The sequence below is a fragment of the Myotis yumanensis genome, unplaced genomic scaffold (genome assembly GCF_028538775.1).
Source record: "Myotis yumanensis isolate MYYU_CA2020_CCGP unplaced genomic scaffold, mMyoYum1.0.hap1 SCAF_3, whole genome shotgun sequence".
Lineage (NCBI taxonomy): Eukaryota > Metazoa > Chordata > Mammalia > Chiroptera > Vespertilionidae > Myotis > Myotis yumanensis.
This window is the reverse complement of record NW_027223754.1, coordinates 209,774,491-209,801,371: the sequence shown is the minus strand read 5'-3', so window position 1 is coordinate 209,801,371 and position 26,881 is coordinate 209,774,491. Positions and strand designations below refer to the sequence as shown.

Genomic DNA, 26,881 nt, shown 5'->3' with positions numbered 1-26,881 from the left:
GTTATTTTTAGACTTCTGCTAAAATGTAGTCTAGTGTTTTCCTGTTTTATAGCATATCTTGATAGATTCATACAAGTGGCATTTGAGGATCTCTTCCCATCCACTGGCCTTCACTCAAAGGAGAATGAGACTCCTTGGTTCTGGAAGATACTGTCTCTGGCAGAATTGGTCTCACTGTTTTCCTTGGGGAGTGTTTAGATAGTATGTTGAAAGACACAGATATCCATCTGAAGATAGGATCAGATGCTGTCTGGTTAAGCTTATGGACAGGTAAGGGGCAAAGAGAAAAGATACTGCTATTGTTCTTTTTTTTCTTTTCTGGTTTTTACAAAGAAGACTATGATGAGTCATTTAATTGAGTTTTTCTGTTTATAATATGCTATGTGTTCCAGGTTGCCTTTCCTTTCCCTCCCCCAAATCTGTTGAGCTCTATGTTCTAAACAAGATAATGTGCTTATCTGAATGTTTCCCATCTGTCTTTGATGAAATAGCTCCCAGTAACACTGACTGAATTATTTTTTCCTCTCTGTATTCTAGTTCTCTGCTGTCTGCGGGCAAGTGCATGGTTCATCTTAGGTAGTAGATGTTAGCATTTGAACTCTCTCTCCCTTCTTTGATCATCTTTTACTTACAGATCACCTCAGTCTAGTCACTTTTCTTAATTAAGGTTAAAAGATTGTTTGCTTTCTTCTAAGGCAGTGTTTCTCAACCTTGGCTGCACATTAGAATCACCTGGGAATCTTTTTTAAATCCTGATTTCTGGGCCTCATCCTCCGGAAATTCTGTTTCTTTGTTGTGGGGTGAGGCCACAACATTAGTAACAAAGAAACAGAATTTCCGGAGGATGAGGGCCAGAAATCAGGATTTTAAAAAGATTCCCAGGTGATTCTAATGTGCAGCCAAGGTTGAGAACCACTGTTCTAAGGGGTCTCACTCTTCCCAGTTGGATAAGGGAAAGGGATTTACTTATTTTCTTGTCTTGCCTAAGAGCTCTTTTTCCTATGACATATGTTGGGCAAACCTAGCCACCCATCTGTTGGACCAACTAACTACTTCATAAAACTTTCAAAGGATAATAGTATGTAAGACAAGTATAGATGAAATTGACAGGGGTGTTGGAAACAGGTAGAATGAAAGTCTGCAGAGAACAGTATGTATGTAGACCTCTTTCTTTTGCCTGTGTGTAAAAGTAGAGAAATGGTATAGGAAGGAGTAATAGGAAACCTATTTCTATAATAGTTGTGATTCCTAAATGTTCAAAAATTTTAATAATGTGTTGGTTTTGTGAAATTGTTACTGTTTTCTTCTGAAGCTCTACCCTTCAGAAGAAGTTATGAAATATAATAGTAATCTGACAGTTATATTTATGATGGAAAGTGAAAAAGCATCTGTTATGAAGCCTTAATAAACTAAAAACCAACTTTTTTTTTAAAGTCAATATTTAGACTGTGTGAGCCATAGGTTTTCTAGCAGTAAAATATTTGGGACCTCCATTAATATATGCTTTTGAGGTGAAACTACTGTTTAATAAGATTTTAAAGTAATTAAACCTCTTTAAGACAAAATTCAAGATGCAAAAGTTTTACCCTACATTAAACTTTAGAATACTGAATATTATATAGCAAAGTTCCAGGGTACATTGTGTACACACTGACAGTTTTCATTTAGTATTTGGAGCTTGGGGATTTTGGTGAGGCATATTTGCACGTAAAGACTTTCATCTTGCTTACTGGTGGTTGTCTCTTACTGATCTTTTGAGATCCAGTTCAGATACTGCCTTTCTATGAAACTTCACTCAATAGAGTCAGCCCTTCCTCCTATTTGTTCCCTAGTACCACCTTCACAATGTAGACTAATTATCATTTTTTACCTGCCTCCCTAATTAAATTATTGACTTCTCAAAGGCAATATGTTAATCTATATACTGGCTCCTGACATTGGCACACATAGACCCTCAGAAAAAAATTTTTTTTAAATGAATAAAAATAGTTTGGCATACTTCCCCTACTAGGCATAAGCCTTTTAAATCAGGAATTTATTGAAGTGTTTTGGGATCTGTTTTTGCATTAAGAAATAAGTCCATTTCTAACCACCATCCTGTACTTTGCCAATCCTTGTCCAAAGCAGGCGCTGTTGAAAGCAGGACTTTCTCTATGAAGCCAGCATCACCCTAATACCAAAACCAGGTAAAGACATCACAATGAAAGAGAATTACAGGCCAATATCCCTCATGAACATAGATGCCAAAATCCTCAACAAAATCTTAGCAAATCGGATCCAGCAGTACATCAGAAGGATCATACACCATGACCAAGTAGGATTCATCCCAGAGATGCAAGGATGGTACAACATCCGTAAATCAATAAATGTGATACATCACATAAACAAATTGAAAGAAAAAAACCACATGGTCATATCAATTGATGCAGAAAAAGCATTCGACAAAATCCAACACCCATTTTTGATAAAAACTCTCAGAAAGGTGGGAATAGAAGGATCATACCTCAACATAATAAAAGCCATATATGACAGGCCCACTGCCAACATCATACTCAATGGACAAAAACTAACACCATTTCCCCTAAGAACAGGAACAAGACAGGGATGCCCACTCTCACCACTCCTGTTCAACATAGTACTGGAAGTATTAGCCATTGCAATTAGGCAAGAAGAAGGAATAAAAGGCATCCAAATTGGAAAAGAGGAAGTAAAACTGTCCTTATTTGCAGATGACATGATATTATACGTACAAAACCCTAGAGACTCCATCAAAAAGCTACTAGACTTAATACATGAATTTGGCAATGTAGCAGGATACAAAATTAACCCCAAGAAATCTGAGGCATTTCTATACACCAACAGTGAACTTTCAGAAAGGGAGATCAGAAAAACAATCCCATTTACCATCGCACCAAAAAAATTAAGATACCTAGGAATAAACTTAACTAAAGAGGTTAAAGACCTCTACTCAGAAAACTACAGGACGTTGAAAAAAGAGATAGAGGAAGACATAAACAGATGGAAGAACATACCATGTTCTTGGATTGGTAGAATCAACATCATTAAAATGTCCATACTACCCAAAGCAATCTATACATTCAACGCACTTCCCATTAAAATACCAATGGCCTTCTTCAAAGATCTAGAACGAACTCTCCAAAAATTCATCTGGAATAAAAAAAGACCCCGAATAGCTGCAACGATCCTGAGAAAGAACAAAGTAGGTGGGATCTCAATGCCAGATATCAAGCTGTATTACAAAGCCACTGTTCTCAAAACTGCCTGGTACTGGCACAAGAACAGACATATAGATCAGTGGAATAGAATAGAGAGTCCAGAAATTAGCCCGAACCAATATGCTCAATTAATTTTTGACAAAGGAGGCATGAACATACAATGGAGCCAAGATAGTCTCTTCAATAAATGGTGTTGGGAAAATTGGACAGACATATGCAAGAAAATGAAACTAGACCACCAACTTACACCATACACAAGAATAAACTCAAAATGGATAAAGGACTTAAATGTACGACAGGAAACCATAAAAATTCTAGAAGAATACAAAGGCAACAAAATCTCAGACATATGCCAAAACAATTTCTTCACTGATACAGCTCCTAGGGCAGTTGAAACTAAAGAGAAACTGAACAAATGGGACTACATCAAAATAAAAAGCTTCTGCACAGCAAAAGAAACCATCAACAAAACAACAAGAAAACCCACCTCGTGGGAAAACATATTTGCCAACGTCATATCGGATAAGGGCTTAATCTCCAAAATTTATAGGGAACTCATACAACTTAACAAAAAGAAGATAAACAATCCAATCAAAAAATGGGCAAAGGATCTAAATAGACACCTTTCAAAAGAGGACATTCAGAAAGCCAAGAGACATATGAAAACATGCTCAAAGTCACTAATCATCCGAGAGATGCAAATCAAAACAACAATGAGGTACCATCTCACACCTGTCAGAATGGCCATCATCAACAAATCAACAAACGACAAGTGCTGGAGAGGATGTGGAGAAAAAGGAACACTTGTGCACTGCTGGTGGGAATGCAGACTGGTGCAGCCACTATGGAAGGCAGTATGGAGGTTCCTCAAAAAATTGGAAATGGAACTCCCATTTGACCCTGTGATCCCACTACTAGGAATATATCCCAAGAAACCAGAAACACCTATCAGAAAGGATATATGCACCCAGATGTTCATAGCAGCACAATTCACCATAGCTAAGATCTGGAAACAGCCTAAGTGCCCATCAGTAGATGAATGGATTAGAAAACTGTGGTACATCTACACGATGGAATACTATGCTGCTGTTAAAAAGAAGGAACTCCTACCATTTGCAACATCATGGATGGAACTGGAGAGCATTATGCTAAGTGAAACAAGCCAGTCAATGAAGGAAAAATACCACATGATCTCACTCATTCATGGATAATAAAGACCATTACAAACTTTTGAACAATAATAGATACAGAGGCAGAGCTGCCTCAAACTGATTGTCAAACTGCAGTGGGAAGGCCAGAGAGAGTTGGGGGGCAGGAGGGAGGGGAGTAAGAGATCAACCGAAGGACTTGTATGCATGCATATAAGCATAACTAATGGACATAAGACACTGGGGGGTAAGGGAGGGTAGTGGTTTGTCAAGGGCGGGGGGGGGGGAAAAAGGATACTTATGTAATACCCTTTGTAATACTTTAAGAGGAAAATAAAAAAATAAAATAAATAAATAAATAAATAAAAAAAAAAAAAAAAAAAAAAAAAAAAAAAAAAAAAAAAAAAAAAAAAAAAAGAAAGCAGGACTTTCAAAATTGAGATTCTTCCACATCTCTGGATGTGCAGTGTGTCCTGTCTGTCTTCCTATGAAGACGGGGCACACTGCTAAATCTAAGTGTTCTGATCAAGCCACAGTTATAGGATTAAAGCATTTATTACCATTCTGGAAACCTATCTAGATCCTTGTGGTTAGAAAACTGATGATCTTAGATAGATATTTGGGATTTCTGAAGCTAACACTAAGGAAATATTGGAACACAGTACTATGTCTCATGTATTTTAGAACAGAGAAATTCTGGGGTTCAGCTCTTCTCAGCTAATATGTAAGGCTTTGACCAGGCAGGCCTTGTCCCAGCATTTCGCCAGTGCAGTCTTATTAATTTACTAGAGGCCCAGTACACGACATTTGTGCACTGGGGGGAGGGGTCCCTCAGCCTGAACTGCACCCTCTCACAATCCAGGACCCCCGGGGGGTCCTTAGCGCTGTTGCATAGGTGGGAGAGGCTCCTGCCACCGCCGCTGTGCTCACCAGCCCTGAGCCCGGCTTCTGGCTAAGCGACACTCCGCCTGTGGGAGCTCTGCTCAGCCAGAAGCTGCTTGCTGCTCCTTAGCACTGCCTCAGAGGTGGGAGAGGCTCCCGCCACCGCTGCTGCACTCACCAGCTGTGAGCCCGGCTTCTGGCTGAGCGGTGCTCCCCCTGTGGGAGCGCACTGACCACCAGGAGGCAGCTCCTGCATTGAGCGTCTGCCCCCTGGTGATCAGTATGCGTTATAGTGACCAGTCGGTCCGCCATTCGGTCAATTTGCATATTAGCCCTTTATTATGTAGGATAACTCTAGTAGTGAGACAGAGTTGCCTTGTAGAGAAAAATATTGAAGCAGTTCCCTAGGTATGCTTTCGTCCCTGACATACACCTGATCTTGATGAGGCGCAGACAGGGAGTCATTTTGTTTTTTCTGTCTCTTTTGTGCACAAATATGCACACATCCAACTACTCTCATGCACTGCACCCAGATACACACACTACCCACACCCTACCCTCCAACCCCATGCTTATCTATATATAGGATGTCTCTGGAAGGACCCTAAGAAGCTAGAAACAGTGACTACCTCATGGGATTGGAATAGAAGAGAATTTTTGTCCCACAAATCAATTGAGTTTTAAGTTTATTATGATTATGGAATACCCTGTAAATATGAAAGAATAGAGTCCAACAATATACACAGTGCATGAACCCATGGACACATTATACAACCTAAGAAAGAGAGTACAATATACACTGAAGTCTCTAAGTGCCCTCTTTGATTTCTCCCTTAGAAACAGTTTTGTTTGCTTTTAAAAAATTTTTTTATCTTTATTGTTGAAAGTATTACATATATCCCCCTTTTTTCCTATTGACCACCTCTACCCTGACCCCCCTTCCCCAGACCTTCACCACACTATTGTCTGTGTCCATAGGTTATACATGTATGCATATAAGTTCTTTGGTTAATTCCCCCCTCCCCCCGTTTTGGTTGAGCATTGACCCATGAACTAGGAGGTCATGGTTCGATTCTCAGTCGGGGCACAATCCCCAGTGTGGGTGTGCAGGAGGTGGCTGATCAGTCATTCTCGCTTATCATTGATGTTTCTCTCTCTCTCTCTCTCTCTCTCCCCCCCTCTCCCTCTCCCTCCCTTTCCCCCCTCCCCCCATCTCTGAAATCAATAAAAACATATTAAAAAAAACATACAAACAGTGCCTGGGTGTCCACTTCCTGCCCCTAAGAACTGGAGTCAGATGCTACAGGCCCCATCGTTCTATGGTGGACTTCCATCTTGTCCTGCATTCTCTGGCCTGGGTGATGATCTCATACCTTGATGATGATCTCAGAAGACAGGTAGGCAGACAGACAGCTGTTGTCATCAGTGTTCTGGATTACATCTTATTCCCCTTTCTCTGACTCATTGATTTATCTGGGATCCCCTTAAGAGTTAGGACCCAGATCAAAGGAATCTGAATTCATCTGTCTGTTTCTATCTTTTTTTCCTCCTTCTTGTTTCCTTTTGGATAAGGCAAACTGTCAAGACCATGAACCACAGTTTTAGCTTTACTAAAACAGTGCCAAATTAAATAAAGATGAGTCTCCTAGTCTTGTGGGGTTTTTTTTTTTTGAGCTTCATTTTTATGATTACCACATGCATTATTTTTTAAAGGATTTTCTGTATAATAACAAGGGAAAAATACTAAAAAACCCCACTCTGCCATCAACAACAAAAACCAGTTTTCTCTGTGTTGCTCTCAACAAACTAAAGGGCAGTTTCAGGCTGAGCTCACGGTGTCAGGGGTCTTGGGCATCCTTCATCTCATGGCAGTCACTACTGACGTATGTTCGTTTAAAATGAAAGTCAGATCATATCCCTTCTCGCTCAGAACCTGCCAGTGGTTCTCATTCACAGAAAAAGCTCAATTCCCTATAGTGCCTACAGGGTTCTACATGATCTGCCTCTACTCCTATAACTCTGCCTGCATCTCCTCCCTTCCTTGTTTATTCTGCCCCAGCCTAGTGGCCTCTTTGCTGTCCCCTGTACCCCTTAGGGAATGCTTCTGTTTCAGGGCTGTGTACTTGCTGTTTCTTTTACTTGGAGCACTTTTTGCTGGTAGCCTCATGGCTTGCTCCCTCACCTTCTTCAGATCTTTGTTCAAATGTCACTTTCTCAGGCCTTCTCTGACCCACCCTATTTTTTAAAATCCTGCTTTTATTCTTCTTCATGCTAGTTACCTGACAGAATATGTGATTTATTTATTTGTTTGTTTATTGATTACTGCTCTCTTCCGACTAGAATATAAATACATCAAAGTAGGGGGTTTCTCTCTCGTTTTCTGCTGTTTCCAGTGCCTGTAAGGGTACCTGGCACATAATATGTGCTTAATAGTAATTCTTGAATAAATTATTTACCAAAAAATGTGGAATATGTTTTAGGCAAGTATGTTCCTGAGACCATGCAGTTCAACATTGTATCACATGCATTGCACTAACTAGTGTAGTGGTTCTCAAAGTGTGGTCTGGGGACCCCTCTGGGTGTCCTTTTCAGTGGGTGCAAGATTAAAACTTCATATATTTATAATAAAATTTTATTTGTCTTTTTTCCAATTGTTCTCTTATGAGTGTACAATGTATTTTTCTAGAGGTACATGATGTTCCATATCCCAACAAATTGAATACAGTATCATGTGAAAATACAGCTGTCTTTTAGTAAATTATACACGAAAGAGATTAGCAAAAATGATAAAACAGTGGCACTCTTTTCCCTGTTGTCTTTTCATTTTGGAAAATAATAGTATTTTTCATAAAAATATGTTAACATGTAGTGGGTTTATTGCTAGTTTTAAAAGAAGAGTAAATCTTTTAAATGTTTTTCATTTTTATTTTTAATTTCCTACATGAAAAGCATTGATATGTATAACCCACATAAACAAGTGTGTTATACCTTAGCTTTTTGAAGTTCTCAATAACTATAAGAGGGTAAAGGATTCCTGACATTAAAAAGTTTGAGAAGAGTCCTGATAGTGTTTAAGAGCATGGACTTTGGAGTCCAGGTTTCTTAGCTCTGCCATTAATTAGCTGTGTGACCTTGGGTAAATTACTTAACCTCTCTGTACCTGTTATTTCATCTGTAAAACAGTAGTAATAATAATAATAATAATAATAATAATAATAGTAATAGTAGTAATGCCAACTCAGGAAGTTGTTCAGTGAGTTAATACATGTAAAATGCTTGTAACAGTTCCTGGCACATAGTAAGTGCTTTATGGTGTTTTTGTTGTGGTGGTGGTGGTGTTTTTTTAGTGTTTTTCTTTTGTTTTTAGGATTTTGAATACAATTAGATGCAGATAGTTGTGCTTTAAAAAAAAATCTTCCTGGATATTCTTACAACTTGCCACAACTCTTGATATTTGGCAACTCATAACAATTAAAAATATATATATAACCATGAAATACTTCTGGGAATTTGTTCCAAGGAAATTATAAAAAGTATATAAGATTTTATATATATGTACATATGTGTCTGTATGTATGTGTGTATATATGCATTATTATTTATAAATAATAAAAACAAACATAGAAACAACCTAAATTTTAACAAGGAGATTAAGTAACTTGTGGTACATTCAGATACTTGGATACTAATATTATTTAAAGATGTAGGAAAATGTTTACCATTTATCTATATAATCCTAAAATAATGACTGTAAGGATATACTGTACACTAGAATATTAACAGCCACCTCTGGGTAAGTGGGGTTTCTAGGGGATTTTTTTCTTTGTTTGAGTTTTGCTGCATCTTTATGATTTTCTGTCATAAACATTCATTTCTGTTGTATTCAAATGAAACCCATATTAAATAGGAGAAAGAGAGAAAGAGCGCACGCACACGTGTGTACGTGTGTGCGTGTCTGTGTGTGTGTTGTAGGTATGGATAAAAGAGAGAGAAAATGGCTGAAAACATAGTATCTTGGATTAGGAGCTAGAACTGTTAGTTTGGGACCTCTGCAATCAAAGCACTCCACTGACCAAACAATGCGTGATAAAGAGGCACTTCATCCCATTAAGCTGTTCCTTCTAACAGTCTAGTTTGTATAAATCCCTTTTTCATTTTTTCTCTTTGTTTCTATTTTGTAAGATTTATTGAAATTTATCTTTGCAGTGTTTGTATTAGGCCATGTTCTTGGCAGAGCTGTAGATCCTTCCTATGCACACTAACTTACTCTCAATTTGCTGAACCTTTCAGATGTTTTTATAAAGTAAAAACACACCAAGTTATTTTTTTTGTTTCTGATGGATTAGAATGATTTGAGATCTCTTAGGCATAAAATAGTGATGTTAGTATAAATTTTTAAAAATTATTTGAAAGTAAATTTCTGTAATATATTTTGTTCTTTGACCTGAGGATAGGTTGAAAATCCTTGTAATAACCCATCTACTCTTTATCAGAAAGCCATAACTCATATTGCCTCATCTTTGCTTTATAAACAACCTGACTGGTGTTGCTCAGTGGTAGAACATCAGCCTGAGCGCCGAAGCGTCATTGGTTTGATTCCTGGTCAAGGTCACATACCTGGATTGCAGGTTCCTTTCGTTCCCCGGCCCTGGTCAGGGCATGAGTGGGAAGCTACCAATTGATGTGTCTCTCACATTGCTATTTCTCTTTTTCTCCCCCTAGCCCCTTCCCCTTCTTTCTCCCCTCCTTCTACTCGCTCTAAAAATCAATGCAAAAAATATTAACAACAAAAAAGCTAAATTGACCTTGACTTTCTAAGCTGTTATGTTTAGTGTGTTCTCTCGAGAATCAGTGAGGTTATATTCCTCAAATCAGTGCCATAAAACTAATTTATAAAATATTTGGCTGTATAGAGTATTAGAAACTTGAAGTATTAATATTAATTAGGCTCTCCAACCAGATATTCTGACCTCAGTATTCTATCACCTTGCTACTTAATCATAGTGTGTTTCAAGGACCAGCAACATCTGTATCACTTGGGAGCACTGTCTCAGGCTCCACCTTAGGCGTGCAATCAGAATCTTCACTTTAACAAGATCCTCAGGTACATATTAAAGCTGAGAAGTATTGTTCCAACAGATATTTTATTGACCTTTTTTTTGTTGTTGCGGTGTACAGGTGAAATGAAGATGATATATTGATGTATTTCCTGAGTAGTGAGCACTGTTCAAAATGATAAAAAATCAGAACTACAATGGTTGGAAAGATTATATGATGTCTAATTACTATGGAAACATTGGATAAAATAGGAAACAAAAAAAAGGAAATTTGCTCTTAGTACAGTATTCACCATGGGACAAATGTTCGCAATTTTGACATCTTTTTGGGGTAATTTTTCTTGATTTTGGAAGAAAGAATAGGCTTCTTCTTGGCATTCTAGAATGTTTAATTGGAAAGGGATCGTAAGAAATGACCTGATGTAAAACCTTCATTTTACAGATGAACAAACTGGGGACTAAGAATGTTAAGTGACTTACCTAAGATCACATAGCTTGGACTATCCATGTCCTGATTTTCAAAGTACTGCTCTTTGTACCTCCAAGGTTACCCCTCTGTGTTGCTAAAGGCCATAATGTTAGTTGCTTTTGTTGATATTGGTTGAATTCATACAGAATGTGTGAGATTAATATAGATACACCTCACAACATCTTGGTAAAATGTGGGGGCTTACTTTTCTTCTTTCCTTTCTGTGTGAATTCATGTAATAGCTTCAGAAAAAGACATTTACTTGTTGTCTAGAAGTTAGGCTGCTGCTTCTCTGAACCAGTGGAGCTTGCTGTTCAGGCCTATGCTCTCTAAGGTGGGAATAGCAGTGGTTTTGAGTATTTAGAAGTAGTGTTTTTTTCTTTTCTTTCTTTAAATAAAAGTTGATACATCAGGAAAGGAAACCTTTTCAACAAAGAATGCTGAAAGAACTGGCTGCCTATGTCCCCCCCAAACTCCAAGAACAAACAAACAAAACAAAAATTCATTGATCCTTACTTCATACCATACATAAAAATTACCTTGAAATGGTTCACAGACCTAAATGCAAAATCTAAAGGACACAAAGAGCATGAACTATAAAAGAAAAATTATTAAATTGGACTTTATGAAGTTTAAACACATCGTTTCCTCTTTGTACATTGCTGAAAATAAAAAGATAAGTCATAGATTGGGGGAAAATATTCACATGTATCTGACAAAGGGGTTGTATCTATAATACATAAGAAACTCTTAAAACTAAAAAATAGGAAAAGACTTGATCAGACACTTCAAAAAAAATATACAATGGCCAATAAGCACATGAAAAGATGCTCCAAAATCATTGGACATTAGGGAAATTTTAATTACAACCATGAGATACCACAACATATCCACTAGAATAATTAAAATAAAAAAGACTGACAATACAACAAAAATAAGACTGACAATACCTAGTGTTGGCAAAAATATGGAGCAATGGGAATTCATACACGGCTGGTTGAATGTAAAACAGTATAATCATTTTGAAAAACAATCTGTTATTTCTTAAAAAGTTAAACATATTCAATAAATGGTGTTGGGGAAATTGGACATATACATGCAAAAAAATGAAACTAGACCACCAACTTATACCATACACAAAAGTAAACTCAAAATGGATAAAGGACTTACTAAATGTAAGATGGGAAATCATAAAAATCTTGGAAGAATCCATAGGCAGCAAAATATTAGACATATGTCGTAGCAATATATTTACTGATACAGCTCCTAGGACAATGGAAACTAAGGAGAAAATAAACAAATGGGACTACATCAAAATAAAAAGCTTCTGCATAGCAAAAGAAGCCATCAACAAAACAACAAGAAAGCCCACTGCATGGGAGAACATACTTAACAATGTTATCACCGACAGGGTTTAATCTCCAACATTTACAGGGAACTCGTACAACTTAAAAAAAGGAAGATAAACAGTCCAATCAAAAAATCGGCAAAGGACCTAAATAAATACTTTTCGAAAGAGGACATACAGAATGCCAAGAGACATATTGAAAACATGCTCATAGTCACTAATCATCCGAGAGATGCAAATCAAAATGACAATGAGGTACCATCTCACACCTGTCAGAATGGCTATCATCAACATATCAACAAACAACAAGTACTGTCGAGGTTCAGCCACTGTGGAAAACAGTATGGAGTTTCCTCAAAAAATTAAAGATGGAACTCCCGTTTGACCCAGTAATCCCACTTCCAGGAATATATCCCAAGAAATCAGAAACACCAGTCAGGAAGGATATCTGCATCCCTATGTTCATGGCAGCACAGTTTACAATAGCTAAGATTTGGAAACAGCCTGAGTGCCCATCAGCAGATGAGTGGATTAAAAAGCGGTAGTACATCTACACAATGAAATACTACATTGCAGTAAAAAAGAAGGAACTCTTACCATTTGCAACAGCATGGATGGACCTGGAGAGCATTATGCTAAGTGAAATAAGCCAGTCAGAGAAAGATAAATATCACATGATCCCAGTCATTTGTGGAATATAATGAATAATATAAACAGATGAACAAAAATAGAGCCAGAGTCATAGAAGCATCGAACAGACCATCCAACCCAAGAAGGAAGGCAGGGGAGGGGAAGGGGTAAGAGATTAACCAAAGGACTTATATGCATGCATATGAGCATAACCAATGGACACAGACATAGTGGTTGAGGGCATGTTCTGGAGGGTGGGAATGGCTGGGGAGAGGTCAGTGGTGGGTGGGGGAGTGAGAGACTTTAAACAATAAAGAATTTAAATTAAAAAAAAAGAAAAGAAAAAAAGTTAAACATATTTCCCATATGAGTCTAGCAATTCTCTTCCTAGGTCTTTACCTAAGAGAAATGGAAACATAGATTCACATTTGTACATGAAGCTTCATAGGGGAGCTTTATTTTTAATGACCCCAAACTATCAACAGGTGAATTGATAAATTGTGGTACAACCATAAAGCGGAAACTTACTAGCAATAAAAATGAACAAAATACTGATTCATTTAAAAAAAAGGATGAATTTCAACAACATTATGCTGAATGTAAGAAGCCAGACTCAATTGAGTGCACATTGAATGTGCATTTATATAATGTTCTTAGGAATGCTATTCAGCAATTAAGAAATTTTAAAAAGGATCCTACTATCCTATATAATAAAAGGCCAGGACCATAAGAGTAACGACCAGACGACCAGTCGCCATGAGGTGCATTGACCACCTTTTGGTCCCTCCCCCCCAATCCCGCAGGCTCCGATCGCAGCATGGCGAATGGGGAACCCCCGCGAAGGGGGGGGGGGGCGGCCGGTGTGGCGGCGTGGCAGGACTATTGAGTGGCAGTGAGCATCTAGCAGTGGTGAGCATCGCAGGGTGGCGGGTGAGCATTGTGGAGCGTCCTGGGGTGGGGAGCTTTGCGGAGTGTTGTGGGGAGGTGGTGGGAAGTGTCATGGAGCGTTGTGGAGTAGTTTCGGGGCAGGGAGCATCGAGCATCGCAGGGCAGTGGTGGGGAGCGCCGGGGACAGCAGCAGAAAGTGTCACAGAGCGTTGCAGGGTGGCGGAGGCGAGTATTGTGGAGCTTCGTGGGGTGGCAAGTGTCACAGGACTTCGTGGAGCGTCAGACATGGCCCTGATCGCAGGCTAGGCCTAGGGACCCTATTTGTGTACAATTTCGTGCACTAGGCCTCTAGTTGATAGTAAAATACCCTGGGCGAGTTTCCAGAGAATTATGCTGAGTGAAAAAGCCAGTCCCAAAAAGTTACATACTATATGATTCATTCATACACCATTATAACATCATTAAAATGACAAAGTTATAGATATGGAGAACAGATTGATGATTGTCAGGGGCTAGGGCAGATGTGTCTATAAAAGATCAACATGGGGGATCCTTGTAGTGTTGGAAATGTTCTGTGTCTTGACTATCAATATCCATAATGTCCTGGTTGTAATGTTGCACTATAATTTTGCAAGATGTTATAATTGTGGGGGAGCTGGGTAAAGGATACATGAGATGGGATCTCACTGTATTATTTCTTAAAACTGCATGTTAATCTATAAGTGTCTCAAAGTAATAAGTTTAATTTAAAAATGAAGACAGTTTGGCAGCTTTTTAAAAAGCTAAACAGAGTTACCATTGCAACCCAGCAATTTTACTCCAAGGTATATACCTAAGAAAATTGAAAAAAATTTGCCCACACAAAATCTTGTACATGCATATTTATAGCAGCATTAACCAAAAGTGGGAACAACCCAAATGTCTATCAGCTGATGAATGGATAAACAAAATATAGTATTTCTTTACAATGGAATAGTATTCAGCCATAAAAAGGAATGAAGTACTTATATATTCTGTAAAATGAATGAACCTGGAAAACATGCTATGTGAATGAAGATAGGCACATATTGTACAATTCAATTTATATGAAATGTCCAGAATAGGCAAATTCATAGAGACAAAGTAGATTACTGGTGCCAGGGCCTTGTGACAGAATGGGATGGGGAGTGACTGCCAGTGGATATGAGTTTCATTTGTAGGTAATGAAAATTTTCTGGAATTAGATAATGGCGGTAGTTGCACAACTTTGGGAATATACTTACAACTACTGAATTATATGTTTTGAGTGACTGAATTAAATGGTATGTGAATGATATCTCAATAAAAAAAATTGTATGAGAAAAAAATGCAGGTTCCTCTAGAGCAGTGTTTCTCAACCTTGGCTGCACATTAGAATCACCTGGGAATCTTTTTTAAATCCTGATTTCTGGGCCTCATCCTCCGGAAATTCTGTTTCTTTGTTATGGAGTGAGGCCACAACATTAGTAACAAAGAAACAGAATTTCCAGAGGATGAGGCCCAGAAATCAGGATTTTAAAAAGATTCCCAGGTAATTCTAATGTGCAGCCAAGGTTGAGAACCACTGCTCTAGAGTGACAGACAGCAAGCCGATCAATTGTTGCCTGGGACCGGAAGTGGAAAGAGAAGATAACTACAAAGGGGCATAAAAGAACTTTAGGGGATGAAAATGTATATCTTAATTGTCGTAGTGGTTATGGTAGGTGTATATATTTGTCAAAACACATTGAACTGCCCTAACCGGTTTGGCTCAGTGGATAGAGTGTTGGCCTGTGGACTCAAGGGTCCCAGGTTCGATTCCGGTCAAGGGCATGTACCTTGGCTGCGGGCACATCCCCAGTGGGGGGCATGCAGGAGGCAGCTGATTGATGTTTCTCGCTCATCGATGTTTCTAACTCTCTATCCCTCTCCCTTCCTCTCTGTAAAAAATCAATAAAATATATTTAAAAAAAACCCACATTGAACTTATGCTTTAAATGGGCAAAGTTTATTATATCAAAATCAAACTTCAATAAAATTGATTTTAAAATTTATAAAAATTATCTCTAACTCTTGTAAGCTTAAAGGGACCTTTAGGTTAAAACTGTCTTTTTAAAATTTTTTTTATTGATTAAGTTATTACATATGTGTCCTTATCCCCATGTTACCCCTTATTCCCCCACTAATGCCCTCACCCCCCTGTTGTCTGTGTCCATTAGTTAGGCCTATATGCTTGCATATAAGTCCTTTGGTTGATCTCTCCCCCTTACCCCCACCCTCCCCTACCTTCCCTCTGAGGTTTGACGGTCTGATCAATGCTTCTCTGTCTCTGGATCTGTTTTTGTTCATCAGTTAAAACTGTCTTTTATTAATATACACTAACAGCTGTTATAAATATTAACTTAGGGATTCTGACTTATATTGCTAATTTCTATCTCCTTTTTCCATCTAGTCACTTTACAAAGTGAAATTAGATTAATCAGTTTTAGTCAGACTGTGCTCTTATGCTTTTGAACTGCATAATTCTGTTGCTGTGCTTTTTCAAAATCTGTGAGTGGGTGTAATTCTAAATATTTTTAAACTTGCGGAACATTCTATTGGCTTTTGCTTTTTTTCCTTTTATGTACAACAGAATAATGTCTCATTGGGCATTAAAAATCAGGCTGATTGCCCTTCACCTCCACTGTGGAGTACCTGGAGCTAATTTGGGCTCTAGGAGGTTGGAGTTAAAGTGACTTTTCAAGGAAGTAAGCAAACGATGAAAAGGAGGTAGCACAGCTAGGTAATGATAACAAAACAGAACTAAGAAAACACCACCTGTGTGAACTTCTTTTTCACCTACATCACCTCTGTCTCTCAACCCTGATATCTTGCCAGGAAATGTGCTATAATTACACAAAACCCTCCCAGGTTTGAGAACAGTTCTGAAAGATGATCGAAATACTAACTCTGTAGGTGGCTCCTGAACTTTCTCCCTGAGGTTTTCTTCCCCTGCCCTCACTCATTTTTGGGGCCTGATCATGCCCCAAACCAGGGGTTTGAGTATTTCCCACTTAAAATCTGCTCCACAGGTGGACAAATAATTTATTATTTTCCTTAAACATAGCTGAGACAGCCTTATATTTTAAAAACAAACCATTAAAAACTAGTAGAAACCAAATAGGAAAGTGCAAAAAAACATAAACCCCAAACACAAGAGACACATTTCTAGATTATGGAATTTAAGTGGGTTTTGTAAGAATTCGAGCAAAATATAAATATATCGTATATTAAAAAAGCTAATATACAAATAGACCGAACAGCGGAACAACCTGAACAATCGAACAACCAGTTGCTATGACGTTCGCTGACCACTAGGGGATGTGTCCGGAACATGGTGGGCATCGGCCAAGGCGGGATGGTGGAACAGGTGAGCGGGGTGCCAGACCAATGCGGGGCACCAGTCACTGTCATCCGGGCAAGCCTCTGGTGGTTACTGAAAATTCTTTGCTCCTGTGCTCCGTGGTCCTGCCCGGCACTCGCACCCACTGCTAGTGCCGGCCTTGCTCTCATCCGAGCCAGCTTCGGAGCTGCCGCTCGCACCTGCTGCCAGTGCCCGGCACTGGTCCCCATCAGCGGCTGCCAGCCCTGATTGCCCCTGAAGGCTTCTCCACCTTTCCCTGCTCCTAAGGGGCTTGCACCCGCTGATGGCGCCAGCCCCGCTCGCACCTGCTGCTGACGCTGGCCCCAATCACTCTGTGCCATCAGCAGGTGCAAGCGGGGCTGGCGCCATCAGCATGTGGGAGCGGCGGCAGGAGCAGGGCTGCTGGCAGACGGGATTGGGGGCCGAGACGGGAGGGGCTGGGCACGGGCATGGAGGATGGGCCGAGACCCTCCCCTGTGCCTACTGCAGCCTCACGGCCCATAGTTCCTTTCAAGGTGCACGAATTCGTGCATTGGGCCCCTTAGTATTTAAAATAAAATAGTAGCTAACACTTAAATAGGGTTTACCATATGCCAGTGTCCCAAATTACTTACATATGTTAACTCTTTTAATGTTTACAACAAAGATATGAAATTGATGCTCTTACCCCCCCCCTTTTGTTGTTGTTAATTCTCTATCCCTTTTTGCTTTTTTTGTTAATCCTCACCAGAGGATATTTTTTCCATTGATATTTAGAGAGAGTGGAAGGGAGGGACCAAGGGTGGGGTGGGGGGAGAGAGACAGAGAGGGAGAGAGCGACACATGGATTGGTTGCCTCCCGCATGCATCCCTACTGGGCCTGGATAAAACCTGACACCTAGGTACTTGCCCTTGACCAGAAATCAAAACAGTAACTCTTTGGTGTACAGGCTGATACTCTAACCACTGAGCTACCGGCCAGGGCTTATTATCCCATTTTACAGATTATGAAATTGATGTTGCAAAGTAGATAAGGAATATGTGAAATGCTACACACCTGGTAAGTGATAGAGCTAAGATACCATGTTCTTTACCACTACATTATATTGCTTTCCATGTGAACTCAAAATCCTTTTATCCCCAAGTAATTAGTAGCCCTTCACAGGCTACCCAATTTGTCTAAGTTCCTTTGTCCCCTTCTCTCAAGACATAGACTGCCTGTCTTTTTGCCCCCCTTCCTTCCCAGTCTTATTCTTCCCCTTAGAACACTATGACAGAATAGTTAAGAACAAAAAATACCTCAAGCCTCTTGCTCTTTTTGAATACCTATATTAAATTCTGTTGTTCTAGACCTCCTCTTTGTATAGAGATGACTTTTTTCTTTTCTTTCTGCATAAGTTAAATGTTTCTTTTCTTTCTAAATAAGTTAAATTTAGAAAGCTTTCCTATAAGCTCTAATCTCTGCCTAGAGCTTTCCTGGTTTTAACAGTGACTCTTGTACCTGTTCACAATGATCAGAAAGGATGCTGTTTTGAGTTACAGGGTAGTAAGATTTCTAACTCTATACCCATGCCAGAACCAGAATCATATGTTTGAAACTAACTAAAACCTCCTGAGTGTCTTGCCATAAACGTGCATTAGAAATTTTTTCCGATGTAGCAAATAGTTTCTGTGGATAAGAAGTAAATTTAAACTGTGTATCTATAGAGTAGGAATATTTTCCACGTGAAGGTCCTTGCTGGCCTCCTTCCCCCTTTTCTTCTGAGCTCTGTAGTACTGAGCTTTCAGGAAGTTTTTAACAGCCGAATTTTATTTCTGCTAAGTCAGTCCATGAGATGTTTGCAAATCTTTCATTACCTTTATCCTGATCATCCCCTTAGAGTTAGGCTTTTAGTCAACTGAATTGGTTTTACTAAATTTATATTTGCTTCCAATTAAGGTGGTTAGTATATATATATATATATATATATATATATATTTTTTTTTTTTTTTAGAAAAGTCTGGGTGAATTTAAAGGAAAAAATATTTTTATGATGTACTCATAGAATTTGCTAGGTGTTTCATGAAAGGTGTTTTAGAATCTAGAAAAACATATGGTCCCCACCTGCATAGAGATCATATTCTGATTTAGATAATATTTAGTCCTGAAGTCATATTTGTACTTAAGGACTAATAGGTGAGTGTCCCAATGTGCATGGTCCCACTTTTTCTTTTCCTGCCTATCTCTTCAACTTCACTTCCTGTTCTTTGTCCTTTTACTTTATAGATTCCATTCACCATTTTTTCTTCCTTCTTATTTTCTACCTGTTTTATTTATTCCTACTCATCCTTCAGGTCTTAGAGAATACCCCTCCCCTCTAGTGGTTTTCATTCTTTTTCTCTTTTTCACACACTTATACTTTGAGATTATACTTTATTTATGGTTTTTTTTATTGTTTAACGTGTATTTCCCTTACTAGATAATAAACTCTATGAATGCAGGTATTATATCTGTTACTGTTCGTTTTGTTTTACCATTTTATATCCAGCATCTATATAGCTTGATACCTAGTAGATGCTAAATAAATGTATGTTATTGAATGATGAAGTGAGCATGAAATATTGGAAAGATTGGGAAGAAGAAAGCCACTCCTGGAGTATTTGGTATTCAGGTCCCCCAACCAAACTATTTCTCACAAAGCAAGTACAAACCATCTTGCTAAGATGACTCTAGATCCTTTATAAGATGTAGTGGTCATGTTTTTTGTACCATCTTTCTCTGTCCCTTACTCATTTTGAGAAAGGTGGTCCTCAATGTTGATGAAATGGTCAAGATATATAAACCTACAGAGTACTCGAATGTATTCCTATCACTTGATACTGTTCTGTTCAGGGTTGAACCAGAAATTGTATCTTGTTTCAGGTAGGGCACTAGCACATATTTGAGAGCCCTCTGTTCCGGTAATTGAGTTGAAATTAATTTTTTTCTTTTTAATATACTTAGTTTTGCCTCAGGATTTGGGATATCATCATGGCATATTTAACTCAAGTGACTTAACAATTTTATTAAAATGGCAAGCATTCATTTTGAAATTTAATTACGTAAGCTCAAATCAAGAGTATTAGTGTCTGAGTACTTCTGCTCCCTGCCCGCTGATTTCTTACTTCCTGCATCTCAGAGCACTTTTAAGGTGAAGACGGACAATTTTTATGAGATATGTGGTGCTTCTGAAAGCTCTTGGCTTAGTGTACTCAGTTTCCAAAATTCTTTTCATAAGGACATCAGACAGCTTTAAATTTGGTGTGCTGGTAGTAGGATTAAAGTACCACAAACAGACTTTATTCCTTGGAAAACTTCCCTCCTAATTTCTTTTGTTACTTTAAGCTTTCTGAACTGTCTTTGTTCTTTGGAGGTGCTTAGACATTTCTTTTCCTAACAAAAGAGTTACATAAAATAAGATTTAGAAAATTTGTAGTTTAACAGATGCTCTCATAAACTAGTCATAATAAAGATGGATTGGTTCAAGTTTACAAATTACATTTAAGATTCAAATTGCTAAGTGGTGGTGTTATGGGTATGAGTTTCTTGGCTTTTCAGGATGTCATCCTTTTAGCCCAGTAGCTAAATATCAAGAGGCTACATGTTCAACCATAAAACTTAGCCTCTGCCAGCATTACATCAGTTCCACAAAACCTCATTGGCTAATTATCCCCTGGGACTAGGACATGGATTTGGCAGCTTGTGAAAGCTGCTTTTTCCAATTTCTCTCTTCCTGGCTGTGACATATCCCAAAGGAATGAAGTTGAGAAATAATCATCTTCTTTTGATAGTTCTCAACCTCTCATTCCCACAGTGGTTCTCATGGCCAGGGATAGAAGATTCCTTATTATTCCACTTGAATCCTATAGTTGATGATGTATTCTTTAAGTAGTGACCAATAAATGAGCTATGAGAAGGATGAGTGGCAAGGAACCTCTTGTACTTTGAGGTATGTTTCTGGATGGTTGTGTACAAGGATCCTAGTGCTTTTGTTTGGATTCTCTTTATATTACCTATTGAAAAAGCCGAAAGTTCTATATTGGGAACCAATGGGGTCATCATCTGTGTTAGCTGACATTTGGTATAAGAATTAGTATAGACATTTAACATCTCCTTTAATGAACACCTATAAAATAACTTTCTTGAGGGCAACCTTGGATAGTACAAAGAACTGTATGACCTTAAGCAATCCTCTTATTCTCCTTTAGCCTCAAATTTTTCATTAAATAATTTTTCTAAAAATAAAGATGTAGTACCTGTTTTATCTTCCTCAGAAAGTGTTGTAAGGATGGAATGAGATAACACGTGGACAATTTTACCAAGATTACCACTGACCTCCTACCCATGCTATTCAGTGAGCCCATTTTAGGCCTCTTACTTGATTTTTCTTTACCATTTGACCCTGTTTGATGCTCTCTCCTCATTCTATATTACTTGGGGTTCTTTGATTAACCTAAGCATAAAATAATTTTTTTTGAAAAGTGTTGGATAGTGCACAGCTTAATAAGAAGGCTGGATGATAAAGGTCAGAAAGTGAGCAGAGGCCCTGGCTGGGTAGTTAAGTTGGTTTAGAGCAGTGGTTCTCAACCTTCTGGCCCTTTAAATACAGTTCCTCATGTTGTGACCCAACCATAAAATTATTTTCGTTGCTACTTCGTAACTGTAATGTTGCTACTGTTATCGTAACAGTATTCAGTATATTACTGAGTCATAATGTAAATATCTGATATGCAGGATGGTCTTAGGTGATCCCTATGAAAGGGTCGTTCCATCGCCAAAGGGGTCGCGACCCATAGGTTGAGAACCGCTGGTTTAGAGCATTGTCCCTCTATGCCAAGGTTGAGGGTTCAAACTCTGGTCAGGGCACATACAAGAACCAACCAGTGAATGCATGAATAAGTGGAACAAGTCAATGTTCCTCTGTCTCTCTCCCTTCCTTTCTCTAAAATCACTAAATAAAAAATTTAAAAATAAAGAAAAGGTACAGAAATGAACACATTTTCAACAGTGATGACCATGTCACAGAACTGGTCTGCAGAGGACTCTTTCACGGGCACTGCTCACTGGATCTTCTTTGCCATTGCTGCTGGCCTGGTCTCCAACGAACTCTGGTTGCTGTTGGCATTGCCACCAGTAGACACTTGTGGCAGTGCCATGAATAATTTCTGATTATACTTTCCACCTTTGTGTCATTCCCCCAATTTTTAAAATTCTAAATGGGAGAACCTTGTTGGCTAGACTTGGGCTGTGTTTGTGAGCTAGATGCCAGGTTACTGAGAGAGGGACTATCTGTTCCTCTTCAGCTTCTGTAGTAATAAGAGGGGCCTGCCTGCCCCCTATCATGGAATTTCCCCCAAATGGGAAAGGCATTCACATCCTGGGCAACTAAACTATAGACACCATTCTCTCTCCAGTTTGCCTTCTATCTCTCAGTCTACTCTTCCTGCCTCTAAGTACTAGTATTTCCCAGGGTTAGTCCTTGACTCTTTTCTTCTCAGCCTGTACATTCTCTCTAGCAATCTCATCCTAACTTGTGGCTTCAACTATCACCTATCAGGATGTCTGTATCTGTATCTCTAGGGCATCTGTATCTGTATCCTGAGCTCTGGCTTCATTTAATCTGTGAATTCTTCCCACCTAGACATCTAGATGACTCATATACACTTCAGCCTTTTACATAGTTAAAACTGATGTCACCATTCCAGGACTACCCCTTCATTCCCTAACTCAGTACCAGTTGCCTAACCAAAAAATTGGGAGTCATTCTTAATTCTTCTTTGCCTGTATTCCTCACATCTCTTTAGTATCTGAGTTCTGTAGATTGTACCTCTATTTAGACTTCTATTTTGTCTCATTGCCCTAGATCAGACTTTGATAATTTCTCACTGTGGTTTCAGTAGCCTTCTTATTGGTCTCCCTGCCTATAACCTGACTCTTCTAATCTGTCATTTATACAGTTGCCAACGTACTTTTTCCTACAGTCAGTTCTAATTATTTTTTTTTTCTTTTCAGAATTATTCAACTTCTTATGGGGTAAAATTTAAACTATTATATTTGTCTATTTGGCCTCATGTTATTCAGTCATTTCTTATCATTCCAACTTCAGTCCCCGGCAATGCTGAACTGCTTTTATAAAACATTCTGTGCTCTTTTAATTTTCTGTTTCTTTTCATATAATCTTCCCTCTGCTTTGACCTATTCTCTCCCTGCCTGCCAGACTACTAACTTCTACTCATCTTTCAAGTCCCAGCAAGAGCTGCCTCTTCCGAAATGCATGCTGTCTTGATTCCAGACATACTTAGGTACTCCTGTGCTCACCCCATACTTGGTACAAACCACCAGAGCAATTGTTTAATTATATTATTGTTCCTAGCAGGTCTCATCATCATAAGGTCCTTCAGTGCAGGGGAGGTATCCTATTTCTGTTTCCCCAGATCCCAGTACATAGCAAGTATATAATACTTTTTATTTAAGATGCTGTACAAATGTAATAGTATTTTTAACATAGGAATTTTCTTAAAAGTAATAAGCCCTTTCGAACTCTAAAGTTCATTCTTTTTCCTAAATGCTGGGGGCCAAAGGTTCAAGAGCTCTACCAGCCCCTCAGATGAGTTTACCTTCCCAGTGATCAGCCTTCTACTCTTCCCAACAAGTCGATTAAGCATACTTTCCTTTAGTTTTTCCATTCTTCCACCTCATACACATTTTAATCCTAAGTAATGATTTGCTTCATGTGTGACTCCATTTTCTTCCACAACCACCGATTCAGTCACTATGCTTTAATTATAAATTATACAGTGGCTGGAAACGTGTATTAATATTCTAGAGATTTCTCTAGAGAACCTGGAAATTTATCTGTCGATTTGGCTGGACTGCTGGTTCTGCAGTAACTTTTTCTCCCATTCCACAGCTCTCATCCTGGTTCTGTGCTCCTACTGGGGGCCTTAGCAAAGCAAACATTATATAGTTTAGCTTCACTCACATTTTATTTTTTAGGAGTTGGCTGCTGTCTCTTGATTTACTGCACTGGGAAGAATAAGTCTTGATTTTTATTTTTTCCTTGTTCCTCCCTCCGAGGGAGTCTGCGTCATTGAGAAATGTTTAACCTCATGGCCTTGCACAGAGGCTGGAAATTTGCCTAAGGGAACTTGAAGCTGGCAGTGTTTTTACTCAAATTCCCCTTATGGGGAGGGGGATTCCAGCAGGGCCTGCCAAAACAGGAAGATGTTGGGAAATTTTTTAGTAGCAAAGCAGTTGCCATTAAGTTACTGAAAAGTATTTGAAGAGTTTTCTGGAGATAAGCTTCAGCGTTTTGAAATCCTTCTGGGAGAAAGCTGTAGCTTCTATCAGGTATAAACAAAAATTCAGACTGAGGAACTTAGCTTTTCAGTTGTGTGGTATGTTGTTATAAGAAAACTTTGACCATTTGGATGAGGAAGAGAAGCTAACCAGAGAGAGTTTTAGGAGTTTAGAAACTGTCAGGGAAAATAGCTGTAGGCTGAGGCAAATCTCTAGGGATTATGGGGAAAACTTGGCTTTTTATCAATTCTGGATTATACTAAGAGTAGATCATCACAGGGATTTTCTTTGGCAAAGCTCTCTTTCAAATTCTTATTGTCACTGTATTCTGTTTACAAAAGCACTTTATTGATACAAACACTAAGAGTTAGAATAGATGATCTCCCTATTAGGAGAAGGTGTGAACCAGCAGATGTTTAGAATATGACTACCTCTGCTTATTTTTATCTTTGTGTCACAGCTGAGGAAAAGTTATACAGTTGTTTGCCTTTATGGAATGATAAGCTGAGCAGGCTCTGGACCCTGACAATGGAAGAATTGTGTAGTTAGACCATTTGTGGCAGCTTTGTAACTTTCTGGAAAATTGGAAACAAGTACATAGTACTTCATACAAATACAGGCATTCCTGCCCACTCTAAAAGATACTAGTAGTTGCACTCATCCAGTAGGTTGTCATTCTATGCAATGGCTTTGTACTGTTAGCATGGGTGGTTGAGGGTTGATAATATGTATGGCTACTGTGAGATTTCTCTTTTAACTAGCAAGTATTTATTATTGATTATATACTTAACACTCTGGTGGATACTCTGAGGGATTTCTGAGAAGTAGAAGGAATGATTCTGAGATTCAGAAAACGTATTCTTTTTGGAGATACAGGGGTTACAGAGAATTATAACTTCCTTAGAAAAAAGAGAGAAATAAGGTCAGGGAAACTTCAGAGAGGAGGGAAGAGTAGAGCTGGACCTTTGAGAGAAAGCACGATTTGGATAGGCAGGAGGAGTCAGAGAAGATAAGGGTAAATCAAAGGTGTATAGGTAGGAAGAGGATCCTTAAGGCAAGATCTGGAAACTAGACTAGGCGTGGTATTCGAGGAAAAATAAAGTTTTCTTCTTGATTAGAATTATAGATATGGGATAGTTGGAAAAGAAGATTGAGTTGCATAGGTAATAAGGAACTGGATTATTGAGGACCCTAAGTGTTAAATTGAAGAGCTTGGCCTTTATCAGATAGTGAGGAGTCATTTTAAACTCTTGAGTAATAATCAGTCTATTTCTTTCAATAATTACTGTTAAGTTGATTTACAGGCATCTATAAGAAATAATAGAGAGATCCTTTATACACAGTAATTAAGTGCTAAGTTTGTGAAAATCACTCCAAAAATTTCATAAATATATGATATTGTACCTGATTTTTACACGCATACAGAAAAAGAATACATGTATATACATTATTTTGATAGACATGTAACAAAATATGAGGCATAAAATATGTGCCATGTGAGCAGGGTTCTTAGAGAAACAATGAATTACTTTTAGGAGGTGGTTAGGAAAGGCCTCATGGTACTAGTACCATAAGAAATTATTCACTCAGCCCCGCATATATCCCAGGCCTATGGTAGGTGCTGGGGGTACAGTGGTGAACAAGATAGACATAGTTCCTGTCGTCATGCAGCCTGAAATTTATTGGTGAAGGAAGACAAGTAATTATAATAAAATAGAATGGAGGTTATAATGGGAAATTTAGGATGCCATGGGAGAACAGAGCAGGGGTATCCAAACAATTCTAGGGAACATGGCAGGAAGGCCTTGCAGAAGAAGGAATGTGTAAGCTATGATCCGAAGTATGTTTCACCATTGAGAACTGTGTGAAGACCTGGGGGTGTGAAATGAAATAGCACATTTGAGGAAGTAAAGGACTTTTATTACAGTTGATGTAGAGAGACAGCACAGAATATTTGGATATGAGTGAGGGCTCTGGAGCCTGACTGCCTGGGTTTGCATCCTGGATTTACCAATTACTAGTTGCCGTTGGACAGTTATTTCTTTGTGCCTCAGTTTCCCCATCTGAAAATAGATATAACAATAATTCCTACCTCACAGATTAGGACTAAATTATTTAGGACATATAGTGCCCTTAGATTAATGCGTGGCACACAGCAAGTGCTCAGTACATGTTAGCTATTACTGATACTGCTATGACTACAGCTATTAAATGTGAGAAGATGAATGGTAAAAATAACTTAGAGATTCAAGGAGGCCTAGAAATGCCTTAGGAGTTTGGTCTTTATCCTGAGACCAGTGGGGAATCATTGAAGGGTTTTGAGTAGAGGCATGACATTAGATTTGTATTTTAGAAAGACTATTCTGGTTTCAATGTAGATTAATTGAAGGGGGCTAAGAAAGGTGGCAGAGAGACCAAATAAGAGGTAGTTGCAGAAGTCCGGGTGAACTCTGGTATTGATGAGAAGATGCTATATTAAAAAGATGTTTGCTAATCTAGTCATTCAACAAATACTTATTGAATGCT

At 38.6% G+C, this 26,881-nt stretch overlaps 1 protein-coding gene across 4 annotated transcripts in view; it reads left to right on the top strand.

The window, feature by feature from the left end:
• Positions 1-26,881, top strand: part of MRTFA (myocardin related transcription factor A) — a 123,069-nt gene that overhangs the window by 24,576 nt on the left and 71,612 nt on the right. The gene's annotated exons all lie outside the window — the stretch shown is intronic.